This window comes from Lissotriton vulgaris, chromosome 3_1 (assembly GCF_964263255.1).
Source record: "Lissotriton vulgaris chromosome 3_1, aLisVul1.2, whole genome shotgun sequence".
NCBI lineage: Eukaryota > Metazoa > Chordata > Amphibia > Caudata > Salamandridae > Lissotriton > Lissotriton vulgaris.
This window is the reverse complement of record NC_141689.1, coordinates 1,621,039,518-1,621,058,451: the sequence shown is the minus strand read 5'-3', so window position 1 is coordinate 1,621,058,451 and position 18,934 is coordinate 1,621,039,518.

Genomic DNA, 18,934 nt, shown 5'->3' with positions numbered 1-18,934 from the left:
CTAGGATTTTAGTTTCATGCCTGTTCAGTGCTATGGGCAAGATGTTTCTGTTCTGCTCTATCCTCCTAATGAATGAATCTATATATAAAGCGAAGAGTAGCGGGAGCAGGGACATCCTTGCCTAGTTCCTCGTCCGATATCTATTATACCGCTCAGCTCCCCCATGGTTCTAACCCTTATTCTTGGATTGTGGTATAAGGCTTTCAGAGCCCCAACATAGCCCTTCCCCAGATTCAGCTTCTCCAGCGCAGCCCAGAGGAATCCCCACGAGACCCTAGTTTTTGATGTGATGGCAGTTGATCAAATCTTAGCATGAAATCAGTTAGGTCCATATTTCCTCTGCGGTGGGAAATATACAACATTTTTAAACAGTAATTCCTAAAAAACCATTGAACGTATTTCCACCAAATTATTAAAAGCATGCTTTTTGGACAAAGATCTAATTCAAATTCGGTATAATTCAGGTCAGCAGTTTTTGTGGTATTGCTGTTCAATTATCCTAAATGGGGAAAATGCATTTTGGGATGCTACCATCCTGGCACATGCCTTGTTTCTCCTAATGCCATCTCATATTCCTGTGCAATGCCTTACTTCAATTAGGTACCTAACCCCTCCATTGACAATGCTTAAGTACAGCCAAGCCCTGGCCTAACGTCAATCATATTTAACTGATAGACCTGACATCCTTGGTGTGGTCTTCCCCAAAATTATTTTACCTTCACCACAACTTTTTCTGTATACATTTTTGTTAGCATTAGGACTCTGTGCCCTTTACCACTGCTAGCCCATGATAAAGTGTTTGTGCTCTCTCCCGCGAACATGGTAAAATTGGCCTACACCTGATTGGTACATTTTAATTTAGTATAAGTCCATAGTATATGATACTACATGGTACAAAGGGCTTGTAAAATAAATGCTGCTAGTGGGCCTGCAGCACTCATTATCCTATCCACTGACATAGCACTTTAAAATGTGTCTCAGGTCTGCCACTGCGGCCTGTAGTTCAGTCATAAGCTTCCATTTTGACCTGGCAAAACAAACATTTTTCCAGGCTTAACCATTCTTTTTTAATACATAAATGTTATCTCTAACATAGGCCCTAAAGCCCATGGGGCAGTGTGCATTTGATTTAGAAAGTACAAAATGTGGGTTTAAGTTTTACATGTCCAGGTGGTGAAAACCTCCTAAATTCATTGTTCACTACTGTGAGACCCACCTCTACCATTTGATAACATTGGATTATCTTATTACTTTTAATATGTGCTAACCTTTGATTAGGAACAGGTAGAAATGTTGTGTTTGTACTCAAAGGAACTGTGATTTAAAATCCTCTTTAATGGCAAACTCAGATTCACAATTCTGAAAATTTTACTTTTTGATAGTTGACATTTTCTTGGCCTAACCATTTAGTCCCTGCTGACAGTGTTCTGAGTCATATGACCCTGAATGACACTGCTGTTGGGGTTTGTGCATTCCTGAGAGATAATGAGACAAAGGGGACTGGGTGTCACACTTACATTTTATTAAGGGCTTGCCTCAGGCACACACAAGGGAACCTGACACTAGTATCTTGTCAATCAAGACGTCTTGGAGCCTTGGCAGTGGAAGGGAAGAACTTTCAACAACCAGATGCAGGAGTTAGCATTGGATGGCCCTCCACTTCAAAGACTGGAACAATGTACAAATAATGGACCCTCAAAACACCTCTTTGGTACATTCCTGGACCTGTGGAAGACTTCAGAAGGGCTGCCTGGATATCCACAGGACTGGCCTGCTGCTACCAGAGGACTGCCCTGATGCTTGAAGGCTTGCCTTGCTGTCTGAAGGAGGACAAGACCATCTTCTTGAACCTGGGACCACCAGAGGTGACTCCATGGGCTAGTTGGCAAGCCAACTGTGATTTAAAGGGACAGTGCAAGCTCCAGAGACCTTAAACCCTACACCTGGCCTTTGCTGGAGTGAGTCCTAACCCTCCCAAAGAGTGCTCCCAGGTTCCTGGACCTTGGAAGTGGTGTTAGTGATCCTTCTTCTGCCTAACCCTGAAAGTTGGAACGTGGACATTTTTTACAAGATAACCAACAACAGACCGGGACTTACCTGTCAGCCGATCACCCCAAAGTGCATCATCAGTCAGCCTGACTCTGCAGTAGCTCTCACTACTTATTATTAGGCTTATTATTTTTCAGCCTAAAAGTAAAAGACCATGGCCAATCTATTTAATCAAGTTAAGTCAAGTCAAGTCAATCCACTACATTCGATTAATTAAAATCATAAAAGTACAAAATACATTTAGACAAAACTAGACTGCTTCACAATTAAAAACCTTTTCAGTATATTCATAAAACATTATTCTATATCCATAAAATTACCTAAACAGTTAAAAAAAATTCAAAGCCATCCTGTGATAGGCCGAATAGTTATACAGTTATTAATATGACACAACTTTTTTTTTAATTCGCATAGCAGCTACAAGAAAGATAGCAATGGCAAACATATACCTAGGGTTACTCAGCATTTGAAGGTGGAGTAAGGCAGGTCTGACTTCCACAAAACCCTTGTCAGTCAATATAGGGATTAAAAACTTCCTACGAATTATATTAAAAAGTCACAAAACATCATAAAGTGCATGGTATCTTGTGCAGAATAGTTGTCACATTGGCAGGGAGCAGCATCCTCAAGTTTACACCACACAGGGAACTCACCCAGAGTGTAGTGGATCAGATTAAAACGGAGCCTGGTCAATAACTAGCGATGAAAGGCCCTGTTCACCAATTTCAAGTAGGGTTCAATTAACAGAGTAGTTTTAGTTAAAATATTAGCCCTAACTAAGGGCTTCTTCATCTCCTGTTCTTCCCGTTACAGCATCAATAAATTCATAAAATTAATTTTGACCCACTTCATGTTTTCCTTACTAATTCTGACTGGTGTTTCAAACAGTTCCGGTGTGCCCCAGTTTAAGTAGCATGTGCTTAACATAAAACAACCACTTAATTTTACTAGCTTTGTCCAGTTTGACAATCCCGTAGGATTTGATGATTCAAGGTCAATTCTGGGGTTAGCCAGGTTTTAAACCAGCACAATAACGGGGCAGTACTCAAAATGTCCGAAACATAGCAAAAAGTTGTGGTTGACTGGGGTACAGACAAGAAACTACGCAAGAATTTGTTTTCAGCGTTCTTCAACCCCTCCTGCTGTTTAAAACCCCATATAGAAGAACCATAGGAAGCAATGGCCAGGCACTTTGAGCAATATACCTTAAGAATAGCTTCCACCTGCCTAGCCCCCAAGCGCTGGACAAACCCTAGCAAAGATGATGTAGATCTAGAGACTGCATTTTTTCTTTAATTTACTCTTGGGGTTCCCATGATCCTCTCTCATCAAATAAACCCCTAGGTATGTGAAGGAAGAAACCCTAGTAACTTCCACCCCATTGCGGTAGAAGACCTTAGTTTTCCTGTAGCTTTTACCAGTGGTCATAGTATGGGATTTCCCAGTATTAATAATTAGGTCTAATGACCTCATGTAAGCACCAAATGCATCCAGTAGCCTCTGCAAGCCTACCGCAGTCTGTGCTAAGAGTACGGCGTCATCCGCGTATAGGAGAACCGGAACAAAACATTCTCCTCTACGCGGAATATCTGGGCCCGCCTCTGCTAGGGATTTATCCAAAGCGTTAACATAGAGAGTAAAAAGCAAGGGCGCCAATATGCACCCTTGACGCACACCCCTCTGTGATTTAAAAGGCCTAGTATGTTTGCCATCCTGGGAATTCCAACAGTTTCTAGTTTCAGCCACCCTTTCTACTTCCTGAGCTTGCGATGGGGGATAAAAAAAAAACAAAGTTAATGCCCTGATTTCCCCCCTCTCTAACCCAGAAGCATCCCATAGCAGCCTGTCCGCCATGTCCCTGCTATTGAAATTAACTATAATACAATCACCTTGCACCTGTTTAAGTCCACTACCCACCCCAGCCACCCGTTGAGCCTCTATAATATGAGAAGACAATTTCGATTTTTCACAGCCTGCTGGGCAGAAAATCTGGATTTTATTAAGGACACAGAGGCTAATATTCTGCAAATCTCCTTTATTACCAGAGCTCAGTAGCAACAATTGAAGAATACAGAACTTCAATGAACATTCTGAGTAAGAATAAAGTTCCTTAGAAACCATCTCTCATCCTTCTTTGTCCAAACTGCGAAGAAAGATCAACGTGAGATAAACTTGAAGATCAAAGGTTGAAGATCCAAACTTCATAACCAACAATCCAGAACAAATTATTCTGAAAGAAAAAGTAAATATCGTAAAAACAGTCAACTGGGAGGGTTTAAAAAAAGATAAGAGGTGGGATAATATTAGCATCCGTGTCCTTAATAAAATCCAGATATTCTGCCCAGCAGGCTGTAAAAAATCTAAATTTTATGGCACGACACGGAGGCCATATTATGCAAGTTTAAAGTGCATTAAGAACATTATCAATCACATTAGGGATTGGTTTGAAATAACATGCTCTAAACATACTATCATTTGACCAATCTGCAGCATTAAGGATCTCTTGTAATCCTCCTCCTAAACAGAAAGCTTTTGAGGCTGAAGCACCTCTTAAGGAATGAGCACCAAAAATGGATATATATCAACACCACTTTCATGCATTACGTTTGTAGCCCATCGAGCTAGGGTTGGGGAAGAAACTCCCTTATGAGGAGATCTATAAGAAATTAACAGTTGTGATTCATTCATCCTTAGATGTTTTGTTCTTTTTTCATACTCTTTTAAACACTTAACCGCACAGAGACCTTAGTTTTCCTGTAGCAGAGAAAAAGGGATAGAAAATAGTAGAGAACAAAGTCTTTGTTCTTTTCTTTAGGTAAAAGCAAACTCCTTCAGGTTGAAAATCCCTACTTGAAATATCTAAAGCTTTAACGTCTGAAGTTCTTCGGAAAGATACCAGACATAATAAAACAGTAATTTTAAAAGAGATGCGTTTAAGCAAGAGAGAAAAATTATCTCCCCATGAAGATAAAGTCCTAAGTACAAGAGTAACGTCCCACAGTGTGGTATATTTTGGGCCAGGAGGGTTTAAAACCCTCATGCTTCTCATTATCTTTTTAGTTAGAAGATTTTGTCCAACTGATATTCCATTAATTAGGGAATGACCGGCTGAGATCGCGGATCTATAAACATTAACAGTTCTGTAAGACAGACCTGAAGTAAAAAGATCCGAAAGATAATTGATAACATTGACTGGATCAGTTGAAATGGGATCGTAACACCGTTGAATGCACCAGCGAACCCATTTGTTCCATGACAGTCTATAAGCTTTCCTTGTGCCAGACGCCCAAGATTCTGAAATTAGTCTGATAGCATTTGACGAAAGTCCAGGGACTCTCCATTGTCTCCTCCATGCCATCAGAGTTAGAAGGCCTTGCTCTACAAGGAGATGTGTATGACCCTCTGGATCTAGGAGGATTTCTTTGAAAGAAGGAATTAAAATTGAAAAATCTATGCTCATTTCCAGAATAATCGGAAACCACGCCTGGGATCTCCAAAGGGGAGTTATCACGACCATGCTCTGATTGTAACGTCGGGCATGGAGGAGAAGGCGAGGGAGCATTGAAAAGGGGGGAAAAGCAAAAGGTGCTAGGTTTGTCCAGACTTGTAAAAAGGCATCTACTTTCGTGGCCTGAGGGTCTGGTCTCCAACTGAAGAAGTCTTTCAGATTGGTGTTTATACGGTCCGCAAACAGATCTGTTGTGAATGGGCCCCATATCGATTGGATGGATAGGAACACATCTCTGTTCAGTCTCCAGTTGCTGGAGTCCCTGAAATTCCTGGAGTACCAATCTGCAACTTCGTTTTTCAGTCCAGGAATATGTTCCGCTACAACTGAAATACCTTTGCTCAAACAGTAGTTCCATAGGCCCTTCGCTAAGTCTGTCAAATCTTTGGAATGGGGACTGCCCAGTTTGCTGACATAGCGAACTGCTGACACATTGTCCATTCGTAAAGTTACACAGCATTTCATTGAATCTTGAGTGAAACAACGAACCGCTAATGAACCTGCTAGTAACTCTAAGCAGTTGATATGCAATTCTTTTTCTTGTTGGGTCCAGCGACCCCCTGTTGACGAGTTTCCACATCTTGCACCCCAGCCTTCTAAACTCGCATCTGATTCTATTATTAAATCTGGTAGTTCTCCGAAAATGGCTCTTCCATTCCATGCCTCTAAATTCTTGAGCCACCATAGTAGCTCGGTTTTCGATTCCTGGTCTAATGAAATTAGTTGGGAGTATGATCTGTTGGATCTCAAGTGTCTCGATTTGAATCTTTGTAGTGCCCGATAATGTAGGGGTCCTGGAAATATTGCCTGAATCGTGGAGGAAAGAAGGCCCAGGATTTTTGCAAGGCATCTCAGAGGAAAGACTTTCAAAAGAAGTGTTTTCCTCAGTTCTTTTCTCACCTTCCTCACTTTGTCGCTGGGAAGACGGAGTTCTGTCTTCACAGTGTCTACCATGAAACCTAGGAATTGGGTTTGTTGAGAAGGAATTATACATGACTTTTTTAGATTTATAACAAAACCCAGGTGTTGTAAGAGGCGTATCGCGAGATCCGTATGGAATGAGACAGTCTTCTTTGACTGGGCCATTATAAGGATATCATCCAGATAAATAATCATCCTCACTCCCGTTTGTCTCAACCAAGTCGCAACGGGTCGAAGTACCTTGGTGAAACACCAGGGGGAGGAAGAAAGGCCGAAAGGAAGGCTGCAAAACTGATACAGATGGCCTTCCCATGTAAATTGGAGAAACCTTTGATGGGGTTTCCAGATAGGTATCGTTAGGTATGCGTCCTTTAGATCGAGTCTTGTTAACCAGTGCCCTTTTCTTAGAACATCTCTTAGGAGGTGAATTCCCTTCATTTTGAAATGTTGGTAAACCACCCATTGGTTCAGTTCTTTTAAATTTATCACTGGTCTTTGTTTTTTGTTTTTCTTTTCCACCAGGAAAATATTGCTGAGGAAACCCACAGAAAAGCTCTCGATTATTGAGCCTTTTTTCAAGAGTTCTTGGACTTCTTGAGAAACTAACGTCTTGTCCTTGCCAGAGAAGGTGATCTCTCTTGGGGTTTTTCTCTGAAAGGGAGTGTCTATAAAATCTATTTTGTAAGCCTTTACGGTATTGAGTACCCAGGGGTCTTTGGTTACCAGTTTCTAGTTCCCACCTTTGGAGGGGTATCTGAAGGGTCTGACAAGGTTCTTACCTGTAGAGAAGGAGCGTTGTCTTCTCTCGCCTCTGAAGTTTCTCCCAGGGGATCTTTGTCTTTGAGGATAGAATTGTCCAAAGTTGCCGGAGTTCTTGGTGTTAAATCTGCCTCCTCCACGAGACATGAAGGGTCTTGAGTTTGAATTTCCTCGGCCGGGAAAACGACCCCGCATTCTCCCGGCCCGTGTAAAAACACGATCTTGGAACACTCTTTTTATATCTTTCTGTGACTTTTGTATTGAACTAAATGCTCCGACATATCTTGCCATGTCTTTAATGAATTCTTCTCCAAAAAGAAAACCTTGAGTATTTTGGCCCCCGTTGTTTTTCGCTAACTCAATTAGTTTAGGGTCGATCTTAAATAAGATCCCTTTTCTTCTTTCAATAGATAAAGCGGTATTGGCATTACCAATTAGACATATAGCCCTTTGGACTAACTCTCTCAATTCTTTAGGGTCGACCCGTCGGTCCTCCAAATATGCTGTTTCCGCCATCTCAAATATTTTTGTTATTGGGCCTATTGAGTCTAGTAGGCGGTCTTGGCAGGACCTAAGGCCTTTATCTAGTCCCTTTCTAGGATCTTGAGAGGTTTTTGAAATGAACGCTACCACTTTAGGGTCAAGTTCAGGTGTAGTGGTTAGGTAGGGAAGGTCTGGGACATTCAGATCGAAGCCTTGTCCTGACCTCTTGTGTGATCTCTTTTCGTAGCCAGAATGAGAGGTATTCTCCTACATGTTGGGAGGGAGCCCACTCGGAGGACAGAGGGTGTTTAATTAAGAGTGAGTCGAACATAGGATCTCCAAAGGGGTCTACTAGGGCTATATTTTTATCTAGGACCTTAGATGTCCCATCTGAGCTCCCTGTTCCCCTTTTTTTCGCCTCATCCTCGTCGGTATTAAATTCAGACAAATAAGATAGATCTATTTCATGATCTGAATTATCTTCGGAATCAAAATTATTAGGGGGCTCTGGGCCTTCATCTTGCCCGAATGGGGTGCCCGAGGCACCATTCTTGTCACCACCCCGAGGGCGTGAAGGGGCGGAGGTGGTCTTAGGTTTTTTAGAATCTTTGCGTTCTGTTCCTCCAATTGCCCGTTTTTTGGGAGCCTTAATTGCTCTTGATTGAATTCCGCTAGTGGATGGGCGTGGGGATGTCAAGGCTTCAAACCTTTTATTATTATTCTCATCAATGGAATCAAGGACCTTCTCAAAGGCCTTATTAACTAGTTTTTCAAATTGTCCCTCAATGTTCGGAATAGGTTCTGACATTTTAAAAATATAATTATGGTCAAATTCGTCAATTATTTGTTAATAATAATCTCACCAAAAAACGCTGTAATTGTTCGAGTTATCCGAGTTGTGAAACTGACAAACTGTCATCGGGCTCGAGATCGTAATGTTCCTAAAGTCCTAAAATGGCTGTTTAGTCAAAAGTGAATCCGGGTAGCCCAATCTATCAAAATGGCCGTCACGCATGCAAAATGCTTGCGTCGGTCGTTGCTCGGTCAATTTCTTTAATCCGGCCCCTTCCGAATTAAGTTAATGAGGGGCCGGAAGGTTAGCATTAAATGCAGGATATCTGACATGTGTGATCGCAATGCGAGAGGGGAAAAGAGAAAATCGAGTGATCGCGTCTCGGGGGGGGAGACGTTTGGAAGGTAGGCATGTTTAATCCTGATGTGAGTGCGAGTGTTCAAAAATAAACAAGAAACGAAACCGGTCCGAAATAGAACCGGAGGGGGACATTTTGCGAACGGAATTAAACCGATCGGCAGAAAAAGAGGGAAGCGCTATAAAGTGTACAGGAGCTATGAAGTATTCAAGCTACAGTGATACAGCAGGCATACAGTGATACAAGATACAGGCAAAAAAGGGAAATATACGAATAAAATGAAAGTTATAAACCTCTGAGATCATGTAGGGAGGGGTTCCCATACCAGTAAGTTTTCCATATAAGGTAAATATAGTATTAAGTAAACCTATAAGGAGTAAATATCATACTAAGTCTGAGTATATAAAAGAGCTACTTATCTTTCTGAGCAGCAACAACAAAGAAGGATGAGAGATGGTTTGTAAGGAACTTTATTCTTACTCAGAATGTTCATTGAAGTTCTGTATTCTTCGATTGTTGCTACTGAGCTGTGATAATAAAGGAGATTTGCAGAATATGGCCTCCGTGTTGTGCCATAAGACTCAGATTGACTACTACAATAATTGTCACACCATTGTTTTGTGTTAAGTAGCAGGGCAGCCGTAGATTCTTTATCTGAGCCACTGAGCTGTGGCACCCCTACATCTGAGCTCCCTGTTCCCCTTTTTTTCGCCTCATCCTCGTCGGTATTAAATTCAGACGAATAAGATAGATCTATTTCATGATCTGAATTATCTTCGGAATCAAAATTATTAGGGGGCTCTGGGCCTTCATCTTGCCCGAATGGGGTGCCCGAGGCACCATTCTTGTCACCACCCCGAGGGCGTGAAGGGGCGGAGGTGGTCTTAGGTTTTTTAGAATCTTTGCGTTCTGTTCCTCCAATTGCCCGTTTTTTGGGAGCCTTAATTGCTCTTGATTGAATTCCGCTAGTGGATGGGCGTGGGGATGTCAAGGCTTCAAACCTTTTATTATTATTCTCATCAATGGAATCAAGGACCTTCTCAAAGGCCTTATTAACTAGTTTTTCAAATTGTCCCTCAATGTTCGGAATAGGTTCTGACATTTTAAAAATATAATTATGGTCAAATTCGTCAATTATTTGTTAATAATAATCTCACCAAAAAACGCTGTAATTGTTCGAGTTATCCGAGTTGTGAAACTGACAAACTGTCATCGGGCTCGAGATCGTAATGTTCCCAATGTCCTAAAATGGCTGTTTAGTCAAAAGTGAATCCGGGTTGCCCAATCTATCAAAATGGCCGTCACGCATGCAAAATGCATGCGTCGGTCGTTGCTCGGTCAATTTCTTTAATCTGGCCCCTTCCGGATTAAGTTAACGAGGGGCCGGAAGGTTAGCATTAAATGCAGGATATCTGACATGTGTGATCGCAATGTGAGAGGGGAAAAGAGAAAATCGAGTGATCGCGTCTCGGGGGGGGGGGAGACGTTTGGAAGGTAGGCATGTTTAATCCTGATGTGAGTGCGAGTGTTCAAAAATAAACAAGAAACGAAACCGGTCCGAAATAGAACCGGAGGGGGACATTTTGCGAAAGGAATTAAACCGATCTGCAGAAAAAGAGGGAAGCGCTATAAAGTGTACAGGAGCTATGAAGTATTCAAGCTACAGTGATACAACAGGCATACAGTGATACAAGATACAGGCAAAAAAGGGAAACATACGAATAAAATGAAAGTTATAAACCTCTGAGATCATGTAGGGAGGGGTTCCCATACCAGTAAGTTTTCCATATAAGGTAAATATAGTATTAAGTAAACCTATAAGGAGTAAATATCATACTAAGTCTGAGCATATAAAAGAGCTACTTATCTTTCTGAGCAGCAGCAACAAAGAAGGATGAGAGATGGTTTGTAAGGAACTTTATTCTTACTCAGAATGTTCATTGAAGTTCTGTATTCTTCAATTGTTGCTACTGAGCTGTGGTAATAAAGGAGATTTGCAGAATATGGCCTCCGTGTCGTGCCATAAAACTCAGATTGACTACTACAATAATTGTCACACCATTGTTTTGTGTTAAGTAGCAGGGCAGCCGTAGATTCTTTATCTGAGTCACTGAACTGTGGTACCCCTACAAGGACCTCAATCAAAGAGGTAGCTTCTGGTGGAAGATTTATCCTGCATACATTATGGCTTGAATTACTGTCCTGGGGGGCCCAAATCCTGATGTGGGACAGGGACTGGTTAAGAGGTTGAACATTGGCTATACAAGTAGCAATTTGGGTGGAATCCCACCCTTCTGGGACCCTGCCAAAGCTAATCTCCCTGCTTCTAACAGGATTAGGATTTACCTGTTTCCTTAAAAGACATAACAGTTGTGTTTCAAGGGCTACCCTTTCGGGGTTAGACATATTTTTTATACATGGGTAGAGAGAGAAACTGGATTAAGGTAAGGAATGACTTGTGACGAGCCAATTGAATTGCTTAAAAAGGAGTCCAACTTCTCACATGTTTTCTTCAGGTTCGCCACATATAAGTTCAAAGTGTCTATAATGTCCTTAGCTATACCAGTTAATATAGATTCAAACTTTGTACTGAAAATATCCTCTATCAAGTTCCGCAGTAGCAATTGTGCTATTTCGTCCACCTTTGCCGTCACCTTAGAAGAGTGTATTTTTACAGGTTTCTGCCAGGTACTGGATTTTCTAATACCACCTTTTCCCTCCAAAGCCCCTAGAGATCTCTTCTTGTCCACAATAGAAATTACAGGAGAAGCACTCTTATTCACAGGAGTCTTAAGATTCTGAGCCTCACTACATGTTTTAGGAGTGTTAATCAAAACAAGCGGTTCCAATGGTACAGGAATATTTACCTGTTGAGCAAGTGCCACAGTCCCTTCAGCAGAAATTTGGCTAGTAGCCAGACCCAGCTCATGCTCAGAGTTTGCTATCTCTTCATTCAAGGCACCCACAGCCGAACTCAAATAGGAGATAATGGATGGGGTCTTCCTAGACATTATGGCTCTCAACCCACCCTGGTCTTGACTGCCCATGAGTTTGCGCTTACCCATAGCTAGTTATTAGGGGGATGGGCTAGCCCAGCCTCCTCCGGGCTCCGACGGGCATGGATTGACCCCCCCTTGGCCCGGGTTTCGCCCGGGCGCGTCCCATGCTGCTGTAGGGTCGTGCTGGCTATGAGGGCCTCTGGCACCCTCTGATGACGTCCCCCTGCTGGCGCTGCGCAATGCCTCCTGGATGGTGTAGTTTACTTGCCACCTGGCCGTTCCCCTCACGGTGGTGTGGCTGTACAGATGGAGTTGGATGGACCAATCCCTCACGGCCTTAGGCAAAGCAAGGTATGGGAAAATGTAGAGGGTGATTGTTAGCCGTTCCCCTCACGGCATAGCTGTATGCAGATTTGCGCGTCCCCCAATCTATTTAATGTATCCAACCCATGCTTGATCGCGTGCAGCGTTAACGTGTGACTTTGCCCCGGACTCACGTGATAAGATACAAGAGGTTGTCACTTTAATCTTTTAGATGCTATTTTGCACTTGAAACCTTAAAAGTTCATAACTCCCCTTCTACTGATTAGATTTGGTTTGTTTTGGTGTAATTTTATTCATTAAGGGGCAGATGTACGACCATTTTTTGCAGTCGCAAAAAGGAATTCGGCCCATTTCCAACAGCAAAAAAGGTCAGCCCCATGTACAAACCATATTTTGCGAGTTTCTAACGTACTAACAATTCACAAAATTTAGTTTGCGACTCGCTATTAGTAAGAGGCGTTCCAAGGGCCTCCCTTCCTAATAGTGAGTGCAAATGGCATGTACCATTGTTTTGCAACCGCATTTGCAGTCGCAAAACACTTGCAGTTTCCACCCTTTTCAAAAGGGTGGTAAACCATTCACAAATGGAAAGGAGTTCCCAGGGGACCCCTTCCCCTTTGTGAATGAGTGCGAAAATATTTTTTAAGAGCAGGGGCCACTGCCTGCCCTTAAAAAATGAAACTGAAAAGATTAATTTTTCTTTTTTAAATGCATCCTGTTTTCCTTTAAGGAAAACAGGATGCATTTTTAAAAAACACTGCTTTATTTAAAAAGCATTCCCAGACATGGTGGTCTGTTGACCCCAGCAGGCCACTATCCCTGGGACTGCTAGCCATTCCTAGTGAAGTCGCAAATTGCGCATGTCTCATGAATTTTGATGCATGCATTTTGCGACTCGCAAATTTGCAAGTCGCAAAATGCATGCGTTGTACATCTGGCCCTAAGATTTACACAATTTTTTTAATTGGTTCAGGATTTTCTTGAGTTTGTGTTTTCACTTTATTACTGATTCAGTGCTGCATCAATAGTTTATGCATTGCTTCTAAGTTAAGCCTGACTGCTTCTGTGCCACACTACCAGAAGGTTAAACACAGGTTATTAAGTGACATTTGTTCACTGTGAGAAGGATTGTGGTGTTGCATGAGTGCGGTTTCTAGCGCCTCAACTAATAACCAAATTTCTCATACTAATATCCACTTGATCTTTCACTCAGAAACAATATTTGTTCTGCTGATAATGGATTAAGGGAAGGTATGTTGTGGGTTGGGAGTAAATAAACCACTCGAAAATATTATTTATGTGCCTATACAGTTGAGTCATGTGGCTGGTTTTGCTCAATAAATAATCTTCAGTCAAGAAGTGAAATAAATTGTAAGGCATACATTTAGTACACCACATTTTTCTCTGGCAGTGTAATGCTGAAGTTTAGTCATTTTTTCAGTGCCTGGTGAAGGTTTCACTTTGTGAATTGATTTCATTGGACATTTCATACCTTTGCTCACAAACGTTTCTTTAATATTGCTGGTAAAGCATTGTAAATAGTTATTATGTGTAAACAAATCATAGGGACACAAAATTACATAATTGCAGTGGGTCTAAAGGACCAGTGATGCTGTGCAACTAACTATACAAATATGTGCTTGCAGTGTGTACTAGTATTCAGGTCCCTTTCTTCTTCCCATAGACTATTGTGCTGCTTCCATCGGAGACAAGGTGGAGGAAGTTATGTGGACACTGGCCGTTCTGGAGCTCGCCACTCTGCTGAATCTCCAGAAATGTAGGCAATTCCTGATGCTTACCCCCCCTGTAAATTTGGAGGAGGAGGTGGAGGCAGCGCAGGCAGCAAGAGCTCTGAAATCCTCCCAGCCATTGAAAACATGTCTACAGAGCTGTCACAGACTGTTGTGCCACACAACCAGTATCACCCTCACAGCACTAATCTCCCATCCCCACAACCACAAAGGTCCTCCTCTACAAGGTCCTTCAGGGAAATCTTGACCAAAAAGAAGTAATGGAGAGGATGAAGAAACAGGAGGAGCATTTTAATCAGTGAGGGAGAGGGATTGTTATGGATTCTGTAGGTAGAATCTGTTACAGGAAGGTATATATTAGGTTGGTGTTTGTTTAGTGCTTAAGGGAGAGGGTGGGCCTGTTATGGATATATGGATGGTTGTTTTTTTCTAAAAAAAATATTTTTTTGTTATATATAATGGTCTCTTCTTTTATTAGATTACTGGTTTATTTACCTGCTTACCATTGAGGTCAATCTACCTACTGACAAAAGCCTATCCTCAAACCTGGCCCATCATAAAAACAAATGAGCAATGTCTAACTTTCTCTCTATGAGCTCCCTTGCCAAGCTAACCCAATGAGGATCTCTACCTCTCTGCAATCAGTGTTGGAAAACTGACAATGCCCAAACCATGCACCTTCCTTCATGACTTATTGCCACTTGAGCCCCATTCCATTAGTAATAACTGTGTAAGTAGTACCCTATAATAGATGTCTCAACTCATTACACTGGGGATAACTGACATAACATCAATGCATATAATATTGACAGAAAAAAGTATCAGAAACTAAATATCGATTACAAAAATATTGACTTCCTATACTTAACCAAAAAAGCACAAATATTGTGAACAAAAATATCTATTTTCACCTATATCGACAACAAAAATATTATAACCAAAAATGTTGTTACCTTGAAATAAACAAGGTTCAAACAATATCAACTATATTATTATTGCCAAACTAATTTAATAATCATTAATAAATAGATTAAAAAACACTTTTTTACATAAAACAATTACTTTAAATAAAGCAAAAACATGTCATGCACATATTTAAATTAAGCAAAAATATATTACATCAACAAAACATTTACCATTCAGACCCAAAAATTATATATCTAAAATATTAAAAATGCAACCCCCAAAAAAATGTGCATTGACTACAAACATTTAAACACCAACCTAAATGTTAATACTTATATGTATTAATTTATTATTTCCCAAAATATCAAACTATATATCATATATCAAATATAAAACCTAAATTAGCTTTTACTGTTAAAAGAATCAACCTAAAAATGTTTTAAACTAAATTAAACTAACCAAAAAATTTAAAATATAAGCAACATAAACCAATAAAATCATACAAACAATGAAATCAACAATATAAAAGGCACACTAATGTAAGCAACTAAATAACTTAACAAGCATTTGCAATGCAATAGGTCTCGCATTAGGAAAGTTTGAGCTATTGGTATTGTAAATGTAATTTTTTTTATTTATGTGTTGGTTTTGAAAATAGCAATATCAATAGGTTCGTCATTTACAATGCCAATAGTTGCAACTTTCGCAAATGTGACACCTATAGCATTTGTAATGCAATATGTGTTGTATTTACGTGACTTAGATGTATTGATATTACAAATAAAAATGGCTTTTTTTTGTAATAATTAATACTTAAATAAAAGTTATTGTAATTTATAATGGTAAATGCTTTTGTGAATAACTTTTGTGAAGATTTATGTTCATTGTATTTTATTGTGACGAAAATCCAAGAACAGAAGTGAAATATTAACATCTTTTTGTGACATTTCTAATAAAGCTTGAAACATTGAGAGAACATATTTGAACCAGTTGTTGTTGAATGGTTGCACAGATTGATGCTGTGGTGGCGCTGACTGATGTTGTGGTGGCGACGAGTAATGCTGTGGCATTCAGTGATGCTGTGGTAGCGCATAGTGATATTGTGGTGCCCCTGAGTGATGCTGTGGTGTTGCTGAGTGATGCTATGGTGATTCGATAGATAGATAGAGTGAGGGCGATAAATAGAAGGAGGGCGACAGATATATAGAGTGAGGGCGATAGATATATAGAGTGTTATGTGGCACTGAGTGGTATTTGGAGTGTATGTTCCATTGCAGAGTGTGTGAGGGTGCCAGGGTGTTTGAGGGTGCGCAGGGTGTTTGAGGGTGCGCAGGGTGTGAGGGTGCGCAGTGTGTGTGAGGGTGCGCAGTGTGTGTGAGGGTGCACAGTGTGTTAGGGTGCGCAGTGTGTGTGAGGGTGCGCAGTGTGTGTGAGGGTGCAGTGTCTGTGATGGTGCAGTGCAGTGTGTGAGGGTGCAGTGTGTGTGATGCTGCAGTGTGTGCAGTGTGTGTGTGTGAGGGTGCAGTGTGTGTGAGGGTGCAGTGTGTGGGTGTGCAGTGTGTGAGGGTGCAGTGTGTGAGGGTGCAGTGTGTTTGAGGGTGCAGTGTGTGCAAGGGTGCAGTGTGTGTGAGGGTCAGTGTGTGTGAGGGTGCAGTGTGTGTGAGGATGCAGTGTGTGCAGTGTGTGTGAGGGTGCCAAAAATGAGAAAGGGGTGTAGAGAAATGAAAAGAAGGAGGGTGAAAGAGAGGGGAGCTATGACAGAAGAGAATAAAGGATCTAGGAGGTGTGAAGACGAAAAAGGAGATGAAAGAGAAAGAGGGAGGAAAGGGTGGGGCTGTGGACGGTGGGAGAGATAAAAGCCATAAGGAGAAACGAGTAAAAGTTAGGGGCTTGAACTGGTATTAGAGAAAGAACTAAGCGAGAATGGAGACAGCAAAATGGCGGCACAAGAGAGTGGGGGTATAATCGAGTAGAGATCAGTGAAATAAAGTCTGACAGAAGAGAGCGTGTGTGCTTGTATTTTACAGCGAAAGTAAGAAACTAGATATCAGAAAAGAGAAAAGACGAACGAGATGGGAAGATACAAGTTATCTACACATTACACAGCCCAGTGTTTGAGCATCACACACTGCACGATCAAAAGGGCTAAACCGTCGTGTTATTGAATCCCACTAGCGCAACTGGTACCCACGCTCCTTTCTATACAGAAGTGGGAACTACATTTGGTCAAATTCATATTTTCTGGAAAGTAATGCCAAATAAATGACTTCTAAGCACTAGAAGTGTCCAGCCCCAGCCCCTTCACGTGGCTGTGCGCAGCGATGCGATGGGTCTTCGTGGTGCTCTTCACCTCCTCGATCTTCATGGCTGAGGCCTAAGGAGCGGGCACGGCAGGGAACGGTCGGTTGCTGGGGGAGAGTTCCTCCTGTGAGCCCGGGGCTGTCACAAGCTGAAAGCGTGGTGGAACGGGAGACATGGTCTGTGCGGCGGGGCCGGCGTGGACAGTGAAGACTCCTGCCAGGGTGTCACCATAACCTCAGAAAGTGTGTTGGGGTAGGAAAGAGATAGCTGTTAAGCTGCGCTCCTGACGGCCATTAGCCCCCAGAGAGACTGATTCTTATCTGGCCAGCGAGGGAAAGGTCTGGCCAAGTCTTGTGGGCAGATTAACTGTATAAATGATATAAGTGCATAAACCCCATTAGGAGACGGGTGAGAAGGAATCCGGATTCACCAGGAAGAAAGGGTATTTATTTAGCAAACGCCGCAGGCAGCAGGGCGATCTGCCGACCCAGCAGCCACCCGCAATCTTAAGTGTCACTTTAAAATAGATAATTATTTTTTTCGTTGATGAGAGCGTGCAGTGAGGGACAACAATGGGGTGGGGAGAATCAAACTCCACAGGTGGGATGGAGAAAGGTTTTGTTGGCGGGCTCCTCACAGAGAGGGCAGGGAGGCTGGGCTCGGCGAGGATTAAGAAGACACATGGCTTATGTTTGGAAGGCTAATGCATCTTTTAATGAGGGTGTACCAATAAAGATTTCTGAAAGGCATTTGATTGGAGTAACATCCTCTAAGTGAGGATATGCTGAGATGCAGGAGGGAGGAAGGTCACATAATGCATGCGGGCAGTTCATTGAGCACCAATCATGCTCCAGCACCGCCAACAGGTAAACAGAACAATTTCTGCATGAATCACCCTTTATTTCACTCACATACTGCTATGCAACACTGCACCTACTAAAAGTAACCTTCCCTGCAAGTCCTGTGTTCACATGCCTCGTCTAAATCTTCCCATACAGACCATACACAAAATTAATAATAATAGTTTAAATAGTTGTAAGTATTTAGATAACAGGCGCTAGTAAAACTCAATTTAACAGTACTCAATTTACTAACATCGGAAGGATGGAAGGCTGAGTAGGCCATGTCTGGATTTAAACTTTTGACGGATTATCATATATTTCAGCAATGAACATTGATCTCACTGAGCTGCCAAGCAGTACAAGAACACAGTACTCCACCCAAAAACACAGTTCTGTCTGTATTTGCTCCAAAGAGTTAAGAGCGCCACAATGCTGAACTATTGACAGGTATGCACTGTGCAAGTGTCAAAGACCATAATATTCAACAGTGAAGTCAATAGGAAATGGCTCATGTTTGGAAGGCTGATGCATGTTTTAAGGAGGGTGTACCAATACAAATTTCTTAATGGCATCTGGTTGGTCGGAGTAACGTCCTCCAAGTGAGGATAAGCTGAGATGCAGGAACCACACAAAAAGCATGAGTGCAGCTCATTCAGCAGGGAAACAGCTCGGACCTCTCTCCGGGTGCGTGACGCCTGTCCCTACAGTCCTTTCGGTGCATGGGGTCTCCACCCTCCAGGGGCCCTCATTCAGCTTCAGGGCTAGGAATGCCAGTGACATCCCAGGTGCCCCTCAAACCAGCCTGCAGGTGAACCCCATCCTTTTGCACTGCCTCTCCCCCTCCCGAGGCTCCACATCTCCCCTCACCTCTCGAGCGGTCTCCTGCCGCACCAGCCCCGCGGCGGCGGGCTTGGCCAGGCCGCTGTCCGAGTCCAGCCCC